Below are 14,806 nucleotides of genomic sequence, written 5' to 3'. Positions count from 1 at the left end.
GTCCATCACAGCAAATGGGGCAGCCACCAGATCAACAAACTTTTTCTCATGAATGTGTCGTGTAAAGCTTAAGTATCGTTTCTTTTGAAGCACCTAAGGCACTATTGCCATACCCACTTTCATTCTCCATCAGCTAGAATCATGCCAAGGACTGTTTCTATAATATCTATCAGCCATCCTAAGCAATCCTTGTTCATATAAAAACAATGAAACACAGAAGAGTGTTTCAGGACAGTACACTAATTTTAAAAATCATTTGAAATGTTATGTAAGATAAAATTAAAATTTCAGTTCTATTCAGATAACCTCACTGCTTCAAGGCCAAATACCAATAAATAAATAAGGCACACAGATGGCAATTCGAAATGAATATAGCAACTTCAAATAGCTATATCTATTTAATGCAGAATGACACACTGATAAGAATTACACAGTATGTTCAGAATTTTGATCTTTGCAAAAATGCAATGAATTGGAAGCCAGCACATGTGTGGTGATACATAAGTGAAAAGTTTCATGTTATAAGTGAAAATGATGGATCCTGTACAGAAGGCATTACATGTGTTAGAATTTAACAACTGTTATTCTGTCATCACTGTCCAGAGACTTCATCAAAAACACAATCAAGCACTTCCAAGTGCCAATATCATTTGCAAATGAGATCAGTTCTTCAAAGAAACAAAGGAAAACATATTGGCCAACTATGTGTATCAGCACAAAACGTTGAAGAAATTCACATTTTGTTTGAAGGTAGTCCTTGGAAATTAACAAACAAAGCAAGCAGGGAGTTACAAATGCCACAAACAAAGGTTGACATGTTCTCAAAACAATGCTGAAAATGGAACCACACATAATTTAATTTTTACAAGAATTTGAAGAGGAAGACTATGTCAAACACACAAATTATGCTACGATAATCCTAGAAGACATGGAGGAAGAAACATTTGCTGAACATCCCATTTTTGGTGATAAGGCAACCTAACAAATCAAGTGGCATGTTTAAGTAGCACAACATCTAAATATGTGGTACAGAAAAGCCTTTATGTGTAATTGAATACGGGCATAACTGACCAAGAATTGACATGTTTTGTGCAATGACAATACAAAAACTGCACAAACCCTTTTTCATCATTGGGCTGTGTGTTCCAGCAAGCATTTACAGAGTTGAAAAATGGCTGTTGCTACCTTCAATACAGATTATAAGGGTTACATTTTTCAGCAAAATTCTGCATCCCAACATGCTAGGGTATGGAAGTTTTGCACATTTTGAAACCAGTTTCTACTGAACCACTGGATCAGTCGTTCTGGACATGACAATGTCATGTTCTGTTCTTGGACAACTAGATCTCCGGACCTGACATATGGATTTCTTTTTACAGGGTTAAGTGAAAGACCATCTGTGAATGGTTCAAATGTGCATTCCTAAAGCACTTGCATTGGTGACTCCACATGCCATTCAGAACGTATGGTGTGAAATGGATTATTGCTTAGAAATTTTCCATGTGGCCAAAGAGAATCATATAAAAAAAACCATAAAAATAAAAAAGTTAACTTACTTTTACGTTGTCTAGCTATGGAAATTCCAGGATGGAATAACAACAGTATGTAGATGGCAGATTACTACTCACCAGATAGAAGCAAGTTAAGGTGCAGATAGCCACAATGAGAAAGAATACTAAAATGTTTATGTTTCCAGGTAAGGTCCTTCCAAAGTAGAAACACACACACACACACACACACACACACACACACACACACACACACTCTTACAAGCACAACTCTCTCTCTCTCTCTCTCTCTCTCTCTCTCTCTCTCTCACACACACACACACACACACACACACACACACACACACACACACACACACATGCACGCACAACCTCTGCCATTTTTATTGATGTACCCCTACACATTAAATAGTTATGTCCATTTGTAATCACTATATTCATTTTAAATTTACCCGACAATAATTTTGTGAATGACTGTGTGAGTAAAGTGGTATTCCACAGGCGGTACATACATGCGGCTTGAGCAAGAGTGGAAGGAAGCCCAGATTCTTGAGAAGAGAAGTCAGAACCTCTACTATGGACATCACAGACTAGATGGAAGCCTCACACCCAGCAGTGCAACAGGAATACCTGCGTCGGCTCTCTACCACTCACGTCTGCGCAGCCGTGGGCACCTTTGTACATAGTATCAGCTTTTTGTGCTCTAATCTTGAAGAAATTTGCAGAGACATATTTATTTTATTATCTTCTATGAAAGACATTACAGGGAAAAAAACTGATATTACTGCTAATGTCAGAGGCAGTCATCGCACCTGAAACTGTCTGCAAGAATCTGCTTCTACAAAATATGTCTGGATCCTTTATTTTGCTGTTGTGTTTGGTACATGTCAGTAAATGTGTGTTTTGAGGGCATCAAAACTGTTGTCCAAATACAATATCAGAACATGGGTAGTTATAATGGGTGATGCATATTTTATTTATTTTTACTTTTACTTATATTCTGTCATGCCACTTTTCCTCTGACTAGAAGTGGCAGATGTGTTCTGCTGGTAGAACATCTGAAGAATGACACAAAACCTTTTTCACTCAGTTTATGCAGTGTTAATACACATGGGGAGCCACCATGTATTAATTGCTGTATAATTGCACTAGGATGCATTGTATATCAGAAGTAGTATGCCCATAGCCCTGATTAATGACGGGGGAGACGCATGGGGAAGACATTGCAACATAGTGTTAGCAACTAATAGCCTAATTTCAAAAATTGCTTTGGATGCTGCCAAGCTTAATATTGCATCTGATGAATGGATGACTAATCAAGAGTGCAGAATTTGCAGTGGTGCCTTCTTCTTCTTCTTCTTCTTCTTCTTCTTTGCCACAGATAGAGACTTTGTTTCCTTCAGTTCTTGCTTGTAGTAAACAAATGATCAGCATTGTCATCTTCACATTCCCCAGTCATTCAAAATAAAATTTCTCTAACACACTTAATCAATCAAAATGTATTTTCCATTATTCTTAATTACGTATCACCAAACGACAACTAGCAGTTTTTCCTCCAGATCCAAACTTCAACTGCCTCTATATCTCCATTCCGTCACCCCTCCTTTGTTTTAAAATTTTTGTTGTTGGCAGATGCCAAGGAATTTGGCACTTTTCTATGCTGGAATGCAGCAATCCACAGAGCTTTTATATACTACTTTTGCAATGTCTGCTAAGAGGCGAAGATGCACTTCGTCCTTAGATGACTTTGGAATACATACAAAAAATACGTGCTTGACAGAATTAATCAGACAACTCATTTCCATCAATAAATCTAAGTTTACTTTACTGTTTCCTTGTCGGGCCAACACCGACTGTCTTTTGGCAGTAAGAAATCATGAGAGATGTGTGGGAGGCATGGATCACTACAAATTTTATCCACAATTTGGGCATACATTATCCATGATCTGAGCATAACCTTTGGTCACTACTAATGAGCAGTCCATCTTCTTCTATCTCTTTACTGACAGAAATGGAAGTTTTCAAAACTTTTATGGGTCCCTGTGATATAAGCTAGTTACCTTGAGGTCAACTATAGCCATCACTAAATTTTTGCTATTCTTGCTGCAGAAGCAAGAATCTGTGGGTTCATTGTATTCTTTACATGCCAGAATTGTGCCATCGGTTTGTCCAAAGGTTGAAAAAATAAGGTGGATACAAACCAATACAGTTTAGTGGCATCCTTGTCATCCAAGCTAATCTTCCTGGGGAACAGTGACTGTATAGTTTGAGGGATAAGCACCACGCTCATGAAAAAACTGTTCCGAGCTGCCAAAGATGGCTATCATTGCGCGTGAGGTGTGTTTACTTGTGTGAATGAATGTTTTTGTGTATATATGTGTATTTTATTTTATGGAGAAGGCTTTGGTCAAAAGCTAAATGTACAACAGTCTTTTTGCTGCACCTGTCTGCAACTCAGCATGTCATCTTTACGGTAAGTAGCAATCTATCTTTTTCTTTATATTGCTGATATTCCAACCTCGAGTTCCCATTGTTTCATGTTGTAAAATGGTGTACTTACATGTTGTGTACTACTAGATGCTATCCAGGCAGCAGTTTACCTTCATAAAAAAGGCATGAGTGTCAACTGAAATACTCAAGTGCCCACCAAAATGAACTGCAGTACAAATTACAGGTTTCCATCATACAGATAGAATGCACTCATGAGGTTGCCCCATCATACGTGACTGTGAATACTTCTGTGGCGGGCACGCAGCACACTTACCCTCCTATCCCCTAATGGACATTGTGGGTGCAACTATCTCCTGATAATATAATAAAACTGCATCTTAAGTTACAGTCAGTAAAGAACACGAGCTCTTTCCCTCTCAACTCCTAAAACACAATAAATCAACAGTTTTTATTTGCTCCCTTTAAGGAAGCAGAGATCTCATTGGCAGTGAATATGGAGATGAAGATCATCAGTAAGGGAGTAATTTCAGACAAGACAGCCCTACTTTTATGGATGATGTAAAAGAAATGTCTAGTGGTAGCAACTGTTCTCCAGGGTAGGGGCGGTTGCCGACAGCATCTGTTCACCACATTAGGGGCAGCTGAGCATTAACTTGTCAACACATCTGGCAAGCATGATGTTTTAAATGTTAATCACCTTCCATAAATCCAAACAATTACTTTGAATTTTCAAATGATACTACCCTACATGAGTAGAGTGAAATTCTCAGAATCTGATGCTGATGATTCATGAGTCTGCCTCAAGGATTCTGGGGGAGGCAAAGAGCAGCCATCTGCAACATATGAACTATGAGACAAGCTGAAGAGCCAGCCAGGGTGGCCGAGCAGTTCTAGGCACTACAGTCTGGAACCACTACGGTCGCAGGTTCGAATCCTGCCTCAGGCATGGATGTGTGTGATATCCTTAGGTTAATTAGGTTTAAGTAGTTCTAAGTTCTAGGGGACTGATGACCTCCAGAAGTTAAGTCCCACAGTGCTCAGAGCCATTTGAACCATTTGAACAAGCCGAAGACCTTGAAAGACTAGAACAACAACTGGAAGACATTGAACAAGATATACTGGATATCTGTGAGACACGTCTATGAGGAGAAAAGGCTGAGACCCTTATATTGATTCACATCATCTTATGACATATTGGGGACGCTTCTGCACATGGAGTTGTTATTCTAGCGAACAGGAATATCAAAGAATTCTTAAGCAAGACAGAATGCATTTCTTCTTATCCTCAAATTGAACAGCAAATTTTCTGTAGAGGTTTGTGCTACAACCAGCAATTCTGGTGAAGTCGAGGTTGAGCAACTATACAAAGATCTCATTAAAACATAAATTCCGAGAAGACACAGTTGGATACCATCGTGGGACATTCCAGTGCAAAAATAGGGCAAAAGAAAGATAGAGACCCATGGAACATTGGTAATTATGGGTTAGGCTGCAGAAACAATGTAGGTGAATGACTGCTAGAATATCTTAGAGCTGAAAATCTCTATTGTATGAATACCTTCTTTAAGAACACCAACCAACATAAATGGACATGTAAGTGATGGTCAAGTAGACTTTATTCACACTAACAAAAACAGAACTACAAAAATGTGTCTGTACTCAATAGTTTGAGCGATCTTCACATTTGACCTCAAACTTTAATGATCAAAAATGAGAGAAAGCATTTTGTTCCATGAGTGAATGACTTAAGGAAACAGGAAGCATCATTTCAGCAAACTATATCCAGGAAACTTGGCCTAACAGAAGAGCTGAAGTCCTTAGAAGAAAAATGAACTTGAATGAGAAAATTAGAAGCAGCATCCAAATTGCAGCAAATGAGGTCCAATCCAGAAATCTAACAACAACAGCTGTCTTTCAGTTAGTACCCCTCAGCTCACTGAAGAAAGGAAAACAGCAGACAAGGATTCAGTGGGATACACAGCTCTTAATAAGACTATTGGAAAAGAAACAAGAAAAGATCTGAGGAAATTTAACACTACTTTGATCGTGCAGATGAATTTGATCACCCTTGCACTGGAAGATGTATTCAAGTCCCTTGACTGTAGTAACAGAACAACAAAAGTCAATGGTTCATATCTGAACCATCTGTTGTTTGCTGATGATGTTGAACTCATAAGTGAAGACTTGTAAGAATAAGGAGGATGACCGAAGAACTAAAACTTGCCTCTGCAAAGACTGGCTTGGAAATTAATATCAATAAAACAAAAACAAAATTCTTAGTCCACAACCAACTACTTACAGTCAAAACCAGTCTATAGAAGCTGTTGATTAATGCATCTACCTTGCCCACAGAGTTAAACTGGGGAAAAACAAATCAAAATCCTGAAATTCCTTACAGGACTGAGCCGGAAAGCATTTCAGAAACTAAGATTTATCCTGACTAATGAGCATGTCCTGAATATCCTGAAGGCTAATGCTTATAATGTGTGCATATTACTGGTTACAACCTACAATATGGAAACTATAACCCTGAATAAGACAAGTGCTCATAACCTAAGGCGCACACACAATGAACAAAGGAGCAACAGATGCTCAAAATCAGTTTCAGAGATAGGCTATAAATCTGCTTCAGTGACAGTAGAAGGGAGAACAGGAGTAACAGAGAGAACTACAAGACTGAAGTGGCAATATGTTGGACACATAGCTCGACAAGATCACAGCGGGTTCACTGGAAGCCATGAGACCACAAGAGAGGAAGACCCCATAAGAAGTGGCTTTATGACACGATGCTGGTGGCTGGAACACAATTGTACCAGGTGGCTTGAAATTGAAGACAATGAAAACATATGGAAGAGATCTATATTCAGCAGTGGACTGAGAAGGTTGAAGATGGAAGAGGAGGAGGAGGAATTACAAGGGCAAGGTGTCAGATGTCCACACATCATCACAAAATGTGGAAACTGGAACTGTGGCGGGTCTTATGATAGAGTACATTGGTGGTGCAGACAAGTATTTTGGATCACACAGTTGAACATAGCGCTGCACAGTAAGTGACACCTACACGTTCCCGTGGTGACCCAACAACATTCATCCCTTCATGCTTGATGTCTTCCCTGGCAGCAATGGCATCTTCCATCAGGATAACTATCAATGTCACAACAATACAGTTGTGCACAGTGGTATTAGGAGCAAGATAGTCAACTCACATTGATGTCTTGGCCACCAAATTGACCTGATCCAAATCCGACTGAATACATCTGAGATACTACTGTGCCCCTACACGCACAAACCAATCTGGCCTTTGTCAAAGTCACTTACGTCAGTGTATTTCCCTTTTGTGGCCCATATCTGCACTAGATTGATTCCTCATTGCCTCTGCTCTGCTTATATACCTTCCTTACCATGTCACATGCCCGCAATACCACCATGCAGCATTCAGGCTTGCAGTGGATGGTGGTTATAATGTTTCCTGTGTTTGGGACGTATTGGCAAAATGACTGTCAACCTCTTCAGAGAATCATTGATTAATGTAAGGGTACTGCACATCCATCATAATATGTTGCTTTCATCTTATAGTTGAAACTCACTTCCCAGCCTTATTTTAGGCCTGCAGTGAAATAACTGTGTAGGATTTCTTGGTAAGTGAAGAACACCTGTTCATTTTCACATTGTCCAGGTGGGAAAACTTATTCATCAAGATTTTTGTACTGAGCGAGTTGGCGCAGTGGTTAGCACACTGGAATTGCATTCGGGAGGACGACAATTCAAACCTGCATCCAGCCATCCTGAATTAGGTTTTGCATGATTTCCCTAAATCACTTCAGGCAAATGCTGGGATGTTTCCTTTGAAAAGACATGGCCAATTTCCTTACCCCATCCTTTCCTAATCTGAAGGGACTTACGACCTCGCTGTTTGGTCCCCAAAATTAGCCAACCAACCAAACATTGTTGTACATTTGTCTTTCAACTGGAAGAAAAGGAACAGTGTTTGAAAGATAAGCAACATTGTTTCTGGTTACTGAGTCCAAAAACACCTGCACAACATTGTAATTAGTCAAATGTACACATTTTTGTGGAATTTTTTCCTAACAAAAGAGGAAAGTAATCCATATGCTGGTTACTGCCAGGAGAAAATAAGAATTCTCTCAGTTCTAGTAAATGGGAAATGTGTGATTGTTACAGTATCATTTAGTCAGTTTGCCACCTCCATAGCTTCAGATACTGTCAGAAAGCTGGAATTTAAGATCAAAGTATCACCACCACTTTCAGAATGCCCCTACATGCATTGCTGTCAACATTTGACAATATTTCACACCCCCTCTTATAATCCCTACTGGAATGTAACTGTTTGCCATATCTCTTTATCTTGGGTTCCAATGAAACAGGACCAGGTGCTTTCTTCAATTTCTAAGTACCATTATGTCTTAACTAATTGGCACTACGAGGGAACTGCACACATCAGATGGTAAATACAAGGGCGGGATAAAAAGTAATGAGAACTATTATTTTTCTCTGAAATGACTATTGACAGAGGTACTTACAGTTACACACCATCAATATAATTGCCCCCATTATTTACGACCTTTTTCCAAAAGTCCAGAAAGCACCATATACCCACTATGCCTCTATTTTTCTTGATGCCCCATATTGACCGCCCTGTGGCCATCTCTGGTGTTGTACTGGATCCCTCACAGTGGTTATTTCACTTTAGCAAAGAGATCGTAATCACGGGGACTCATGTTGGGTGAGTGTGGTGGATATTCCAGACTCTCCCACTGTCAGCAGTGCAAGAGGTCCTCGGCAACAGCAGTGGTGTGACATCGTGCGTTGTCATGCAGAATGGTAGGGTGCTGTTCCGTGAAACATTCTCACTTTCACCTTACGCTGGACGGAGATGGTGTTGCAGGAATTTGCAGTAATAGGCAGTGTCTATTGTCACTCTCGGTGATACAGCGTGACACAGCATTGCCCCATCAGTGCCATATGCCACAACGATTATCATCTTCACAGCACTTGGTGTGGCATACTTTCTGTGGATGGAAGAGAACCAGTCATTGGACTGGAATTTCAAATTTGGTTTGTGTGAGACTACCCAGGTTTCGTTGACTGTGACGGTGCGTCAAAGAAAGTCGTTATCTTCCCATTGGTATTGGCCCAACAAATCCTGTGCGATAGCATAGCCGTGCCATTGTTGCACCTTGGGCATTTCATGTGGTATCCAACGTTCTGCAATTATGCGTACCCCATAATGTTGTGAAGAATGTGATGTACTCTGCCTTCTGCTGCTTACTCGCACACAGTCCAGCAGTGATCAATGTCCAACAAGGAAGCAAGGAGTTGAACTGTGTTGTCTTCCATGTGGGGTCATCATTCACAGCAACTCTGTCTAGTCTGAACGCTCTAACCCATTGTGTCGCAGTACTGCATCACCATAAGCAGTGTGGAGCCAAGAACGTTACTCTGTCTTTGTAAACATGATGCTGGGGCACTATTGCTATGACGTTCAACAGTCTACACATTGCAGCAGATTTTCACAGTACTGCCCCTGTACAAGCTCATCTCACAGGCCTTCATTGTGTCAACACAAATGCCGACTCACTGGTTTGTTACAGCAGTGTTATCACTACTTTGTATCCAGCCATTGTAAATATCCCTCTGGTGTACTTACAGTGTAGCCACATTTCACACAGAATTGCAGAATGGTACATACTATTGAGAACGCTATTATAAACACACATTCCAAGTATTTGCAATTTCCGTGAAACATTCTCACTTTCACCCTATGCTGGACGGAGATGGTGTTGCAGGAATTTTCAGTTACAGGCATTGTCTATTGTCACCCTCAGTGGTCTTGTTACTTACATTTCCGCTGTCTATGTTTTACTTTCACTAGCAGCAATGTGTACTAAATCATTTTAGATTTCTTTGCACAGCCACTCTTTGGTCATCCTGGTGGTTTGGCTTGTAGTTCATCAGTGTCTTTGGTAGTCTGACATCATTCATTCTTATTATATGTCTCATTTCTTTCTGCATTTTATTATTTTCTCTTTCAGTTAAATATATTTTGTGTAGGCAACACTGTGGGCCACTAAGTCACAATGCAGATAATTCTAAGTATGCACAGGTTTTGGACTGCAATCGCACTTTTGCAAAATTTGGAAGTTTGTATACTGTATTTTTTAATATTGACCAATAATATAATTCCTGTGCAGTAGATTCAGTGACGCACATAAATGGTGCCTGCACCTCTGATTTATTGCCATTGCAAACAAAATGCAATTTAAACAAGAGACAAATGCTCATCTTTGATGGAGAATAAAACTGAAACGTCATCAAATATTTAAAGGTAAAAAATTAAAATAAACTCTAATACAATAAAGGATGCACCATGAAGGGGTTATGCAAATTTATATTCATACAGATATTGATGAAAAAAACGCAAAACTGTGAACTTTGGCAGCCAATAGATGAATGTGTAAACTTTGGCAGTAGATGCAATTTCATCACGCAGCTGGCTAGGATGGTAAACAGGTAACATGTCGATGTCAGAATTTCATTCTGTGTAGACAGCTGGACAGTAATTATACCTCATAGACAGGTGCGTGAAGAGTATTCGCAAATGTCAACATTTTAGAGGGGATGTGTAGTTGAGCTCAAAAAAGCTTGTAGGAGTAAGTGGCGAATGGTTAAACATTTGAAAAGGAGCGATGCCAGTATTCCATGATGTTGGCAAGAATGGGTGAACTTGGTGAATGCACGATCAAGAAGGAAGCGGTTGACCTAGAGAGATGACAGAATGTGGGGACTGAGCAGTTGGCAGAGAGCCACTCATCATTATCCTTGATGTGATGGACAACTGGTGCTTCAGTGAGCACAAGAACCATTAGCAGGCGGACCACAGAAAGGGGGCTGAGCTTATGGCACCCCTTGTGCTGACTACCATTCACCTCTGATACCAACAAGCCCAGTTACAGCAGTGTTGGGCACATTCGGCCTGGGATATCATTGACTGGAGTAGAACTGTCTTCAGCAATGAGTCCTGCTTTGAATCTATCCCCGATGGCCGGCGAAGGTGTGTCTGGAGACACTCTCAGAGAGCGATTGGATACCAACCTGACTGTCGCCCACCACGTGGCCTGACAAACAGGAGTAATGGTCTGGGACATCATTTCATTTCAAGCAGGACCCCTTTGGTTGTCATCCATGGCACCCTTACAGCACATCGACAACAGTCTACGCCCTGTCCACGGCAAGCCATCCTAGCTTACACTTCAGCAACATAATGCCCACCTGCACACAACTAAAGTTTCTACCGCTTCTCTTCAGGCTTGCCAATTCCTACCTTGGCTAGCAAGGTCACTCGATCTCTCTCCAACTAAGAATGTTTGGAGCATTATGGATAGGGCTCTCCAACCAGTTCGGGATTTTGATGATCTAACATGCCAATTGGACAGAATTTGGCACAATATCACTCAGGAGGACACCCAGCAACTCATATCTGTCAGTGTCAAACCAAATAACTGCTTGCATAAGAGCCAGAAGTGGACCAACACTTTACTGACTTCCGCAATTTTTGAAGCTTCTTCTCTTGAGCAAATCACCCATTTTTTTCTGAAATATAATCATTTGTTTGTCTGTACATGTAAATTACATCTACAGATTTCCATCCCATTTGGATAATTCTTTCATCACACATTGTATTTTTTTGACTCGGAATGTATTATATGTTAAAAAGGAACAATTCTTTTTCTATAAAAAGAAAGAATTACTATTATGATATGAAATGTTTGCTTTTCCTCTCGGTTGATACCCACTCCTGCACGTTTTTTGTGAGATATCTTTCTTATATTCCTTGGAATCTCCATTGTCAGAAGCAATGCATTTATTATTTTTATTTTGTGTTCATATAGTACCAAATTATGCCCCAAATATGAGAGTTGAAAAGTAGCAGATCAGTTTTATGAACGAATAGTTTCTTCTATGCCATGAGGTGGTCCTTCATAATAAAATCAGTTCCAATAATACATATATTTGAGAACTGCCACTGATTTTTGATTCTTTGCTAATGTGCTTTTGGCAATCTTAACAATGTATCCCAAAATGTAAGAAACCTTTCTGATGACTCAGCAACTCGTCTGTTCAGTTAGATGTTACCTGTGTTTCTTAAATTATATTCCACCAAGGACTTCCCATGACCATATTCACGAATGTATGATGGACAACATGCAGCTTCTCTTCCAACAAATGAAAAAAATGTCCTTTTCAACAGGACAAGATGTTCCCTGATGCCATATTTATGCGTTTTGAACAGTATATATTTATATATGACAATCTCTCTCTCTCCCCCCCCCCCCCCCCCCCCCACAAGTCTCCCTATCTAATACACTTGACACATTCTGTTGTTGAAATAGTTCAGTATCACCTAATTATATGTGCCCCAGCTGAGGTTTTTAGCAAAATTCAGTGGAACTCTGATTTTTTAAGTTCTTCATGACTGTACGCCATAACTTTGTAGCTCCTTTGAAAAATCCATAAGGTCAATGCTAAAAAGTCTCTGATTTTACATTTCTTCCTAGTAAGGTTTACCTTGATTCTAAGTTCTTACTCTACTTTGTCCAGTTTTCTTCCTTTTAACATTGGATGTTGCAAATGGCACAAAAGACAGACGGTTCATACTAAGGGTGGTGGCAGAGTTAAGGGAATATTTTAGGCCATTGCAGAGAGGAGATGCTCACACAATCCATGATTAGCGTTGGAAACACAAATTGCAACATTTAGCTTCACCAGGCAATTATGAAACAACTACTGCTAGGATGCAGGGTTAATGGAAAACCAAGACAGTCGACCCAAAGTTTTCTGGACCAAGCTACTATGTGACGAAGAGTTCCAGCCACCACTTTTTCTTGTGCCACATATAACTCAGTCTCATATTTTTGCATGTAATTCCAATGTACTGTATTCAGCAACATTATCAATCGTTACAGTTTTAAGTTCAAGCACTGAGAGTCTAAGAATATGCTTGGTCATAATTGAGGAAATGCTGCCCATTTTCAGCTAGTGAACTCCTATTGGCTTGGCAAATCACCCAATAGTCAGTGGACATCACACCACACTAACATATGTAAAAAGAGCTCACCTGCTGTGTGGAGAGGGGCAGTGGCCCTTCAATGACAGGAGTGCAGGGAGGTGTGAAAGCATTTTGTGAAGTGCTGAAAATATACTTTTCATGCAGATGATGTGCTACAACACACGGAAGTAGAGCAAGGGTTTTGTGACAGCACATTTTAAAGACTTTCATGTTCAAATATGATACTACAGTTGCAACAACTATGGCATGAAGTGGAGCTCTAGTACCTGAGCTTTCTTTCAAATTTACATTTTAGACAATGTACATAAATTCACTGAGCCTACTTCTGATGAGCTTGTAATGTGAACTGGGAAAGTAAACTCATTTTTTCACATCTCTGTTTCTCTCATCAAGCCTAAAATAACACTTTAACAGTGGTGAGCATATGAAATGCAGCTCTTAAGAAAAGCATTAAACAGTGACAGCAGTGGTGCCAAATTTTGTCACTGAGCAGATGTCTGCATTTATGCTTATGGTATAATCACTTAGCTGCTGCAATTTTTTTTTTTTGTTTAATTCAACATGTTCATCAATTTTCACTTTTTTTTCTGGATGAGCATACAGAATGATTTCTCAAAAGCATGGGCTTTGATTGTATAATCTGTAGTTGTAGCATGTTGGAAAACACCTTGATTAACTTGTACCCAGATACCAATTTCAATTTTCTGATGAGTTTTAGTTGCTGTTACATGTTTGTGATTTTTTACAAACTGATGAAATTCATTAGCATGAATTATTGCATGAACATTGTATTGCACATTTACTTACTTTCACTTAGACAGATTTTATACAAAGTATTGGAGAGGATTGAGATTTTTAATTGTATATGCCAATCACATGTGTGTTTGCTTGTATTTAAAAATTTTCTTCAATTATGAATTTTTTAAATTTATACCACACGAAAATGTAAAATAAGGGGTCTCACTGTATGAGTCTAAGATGATCATATGTCTGCCTCTGCTCATAATCATAACTATTCCTCGATTTCATATGGTAAATTTTTCTACCAGTAGTCCTCTAAACAGAGGGATTTTACCTTACACATGTTACGAAATTCTCAAACTGACAAGCATTTGTTGCATACGTATGTGCTTCCAGAAACAAATCTTAAATCCATCTTTCATATTTTCACTCAAAAATATATTCACTGCGTTGTACTTTGTTTCAGCATTAAAAATAGGAATGTCATCTGCAATCAGTAGGCTAAAAAAATTGATTGGTGTTTTGCTAGCTGGATGAATATGCAAATATTCTTGATTTGTAGATTATACTGCATGTCACATGGTTCCATACTCTACGCATCTCATGGTTGTTTACTTCAAATATTAGGAATCCTTCCTCATCATCAGTTTCATCACCATCATTCTCTCTCTCTCTCTCTCTCTCTCTCTCTCTCTCTCTCTCTCCCCCTCCTAATTACTGAATGAAACACACATGCAAGTTCTACTTCCATACTTCCATACTATCATCACTATGTTAAGTTTCTGAATTTTCAAGATTCCAGCCATCTTCCTGAGATTCTTTATCTCTGTACTTGGAAACACTGTCTTCTAATACAACCTGTAACTGATTGTCAGTAATTTTATTCTTCCTAATCTTTTTTGCATTAGAACCCTTCCAATGTCAGTTGTTTAGCCACCATATCAAACAATGCACACCACACACAATGAAGGACATTTATTCATGCTCAGATATCTTTTCCTCTATCCTGTATCTTGGT

This window comes from Schistocerca americana, chromosome 10, assembly GCF_021461395.2.
Source record: "Schistocerca americana isolate TAMUIC-IGC-003095 chromosome 10, iqSchAmer2.1, whole genome shotgun sequence".
NCBI lineage: Eukaryota > Metazoa > Arthropoda > Insecta > Orthoptera > Acrididae > Schistocerca > Schistocerca americana.
This window is presented reverse-complemented; position numbering follows the sequence as displayed.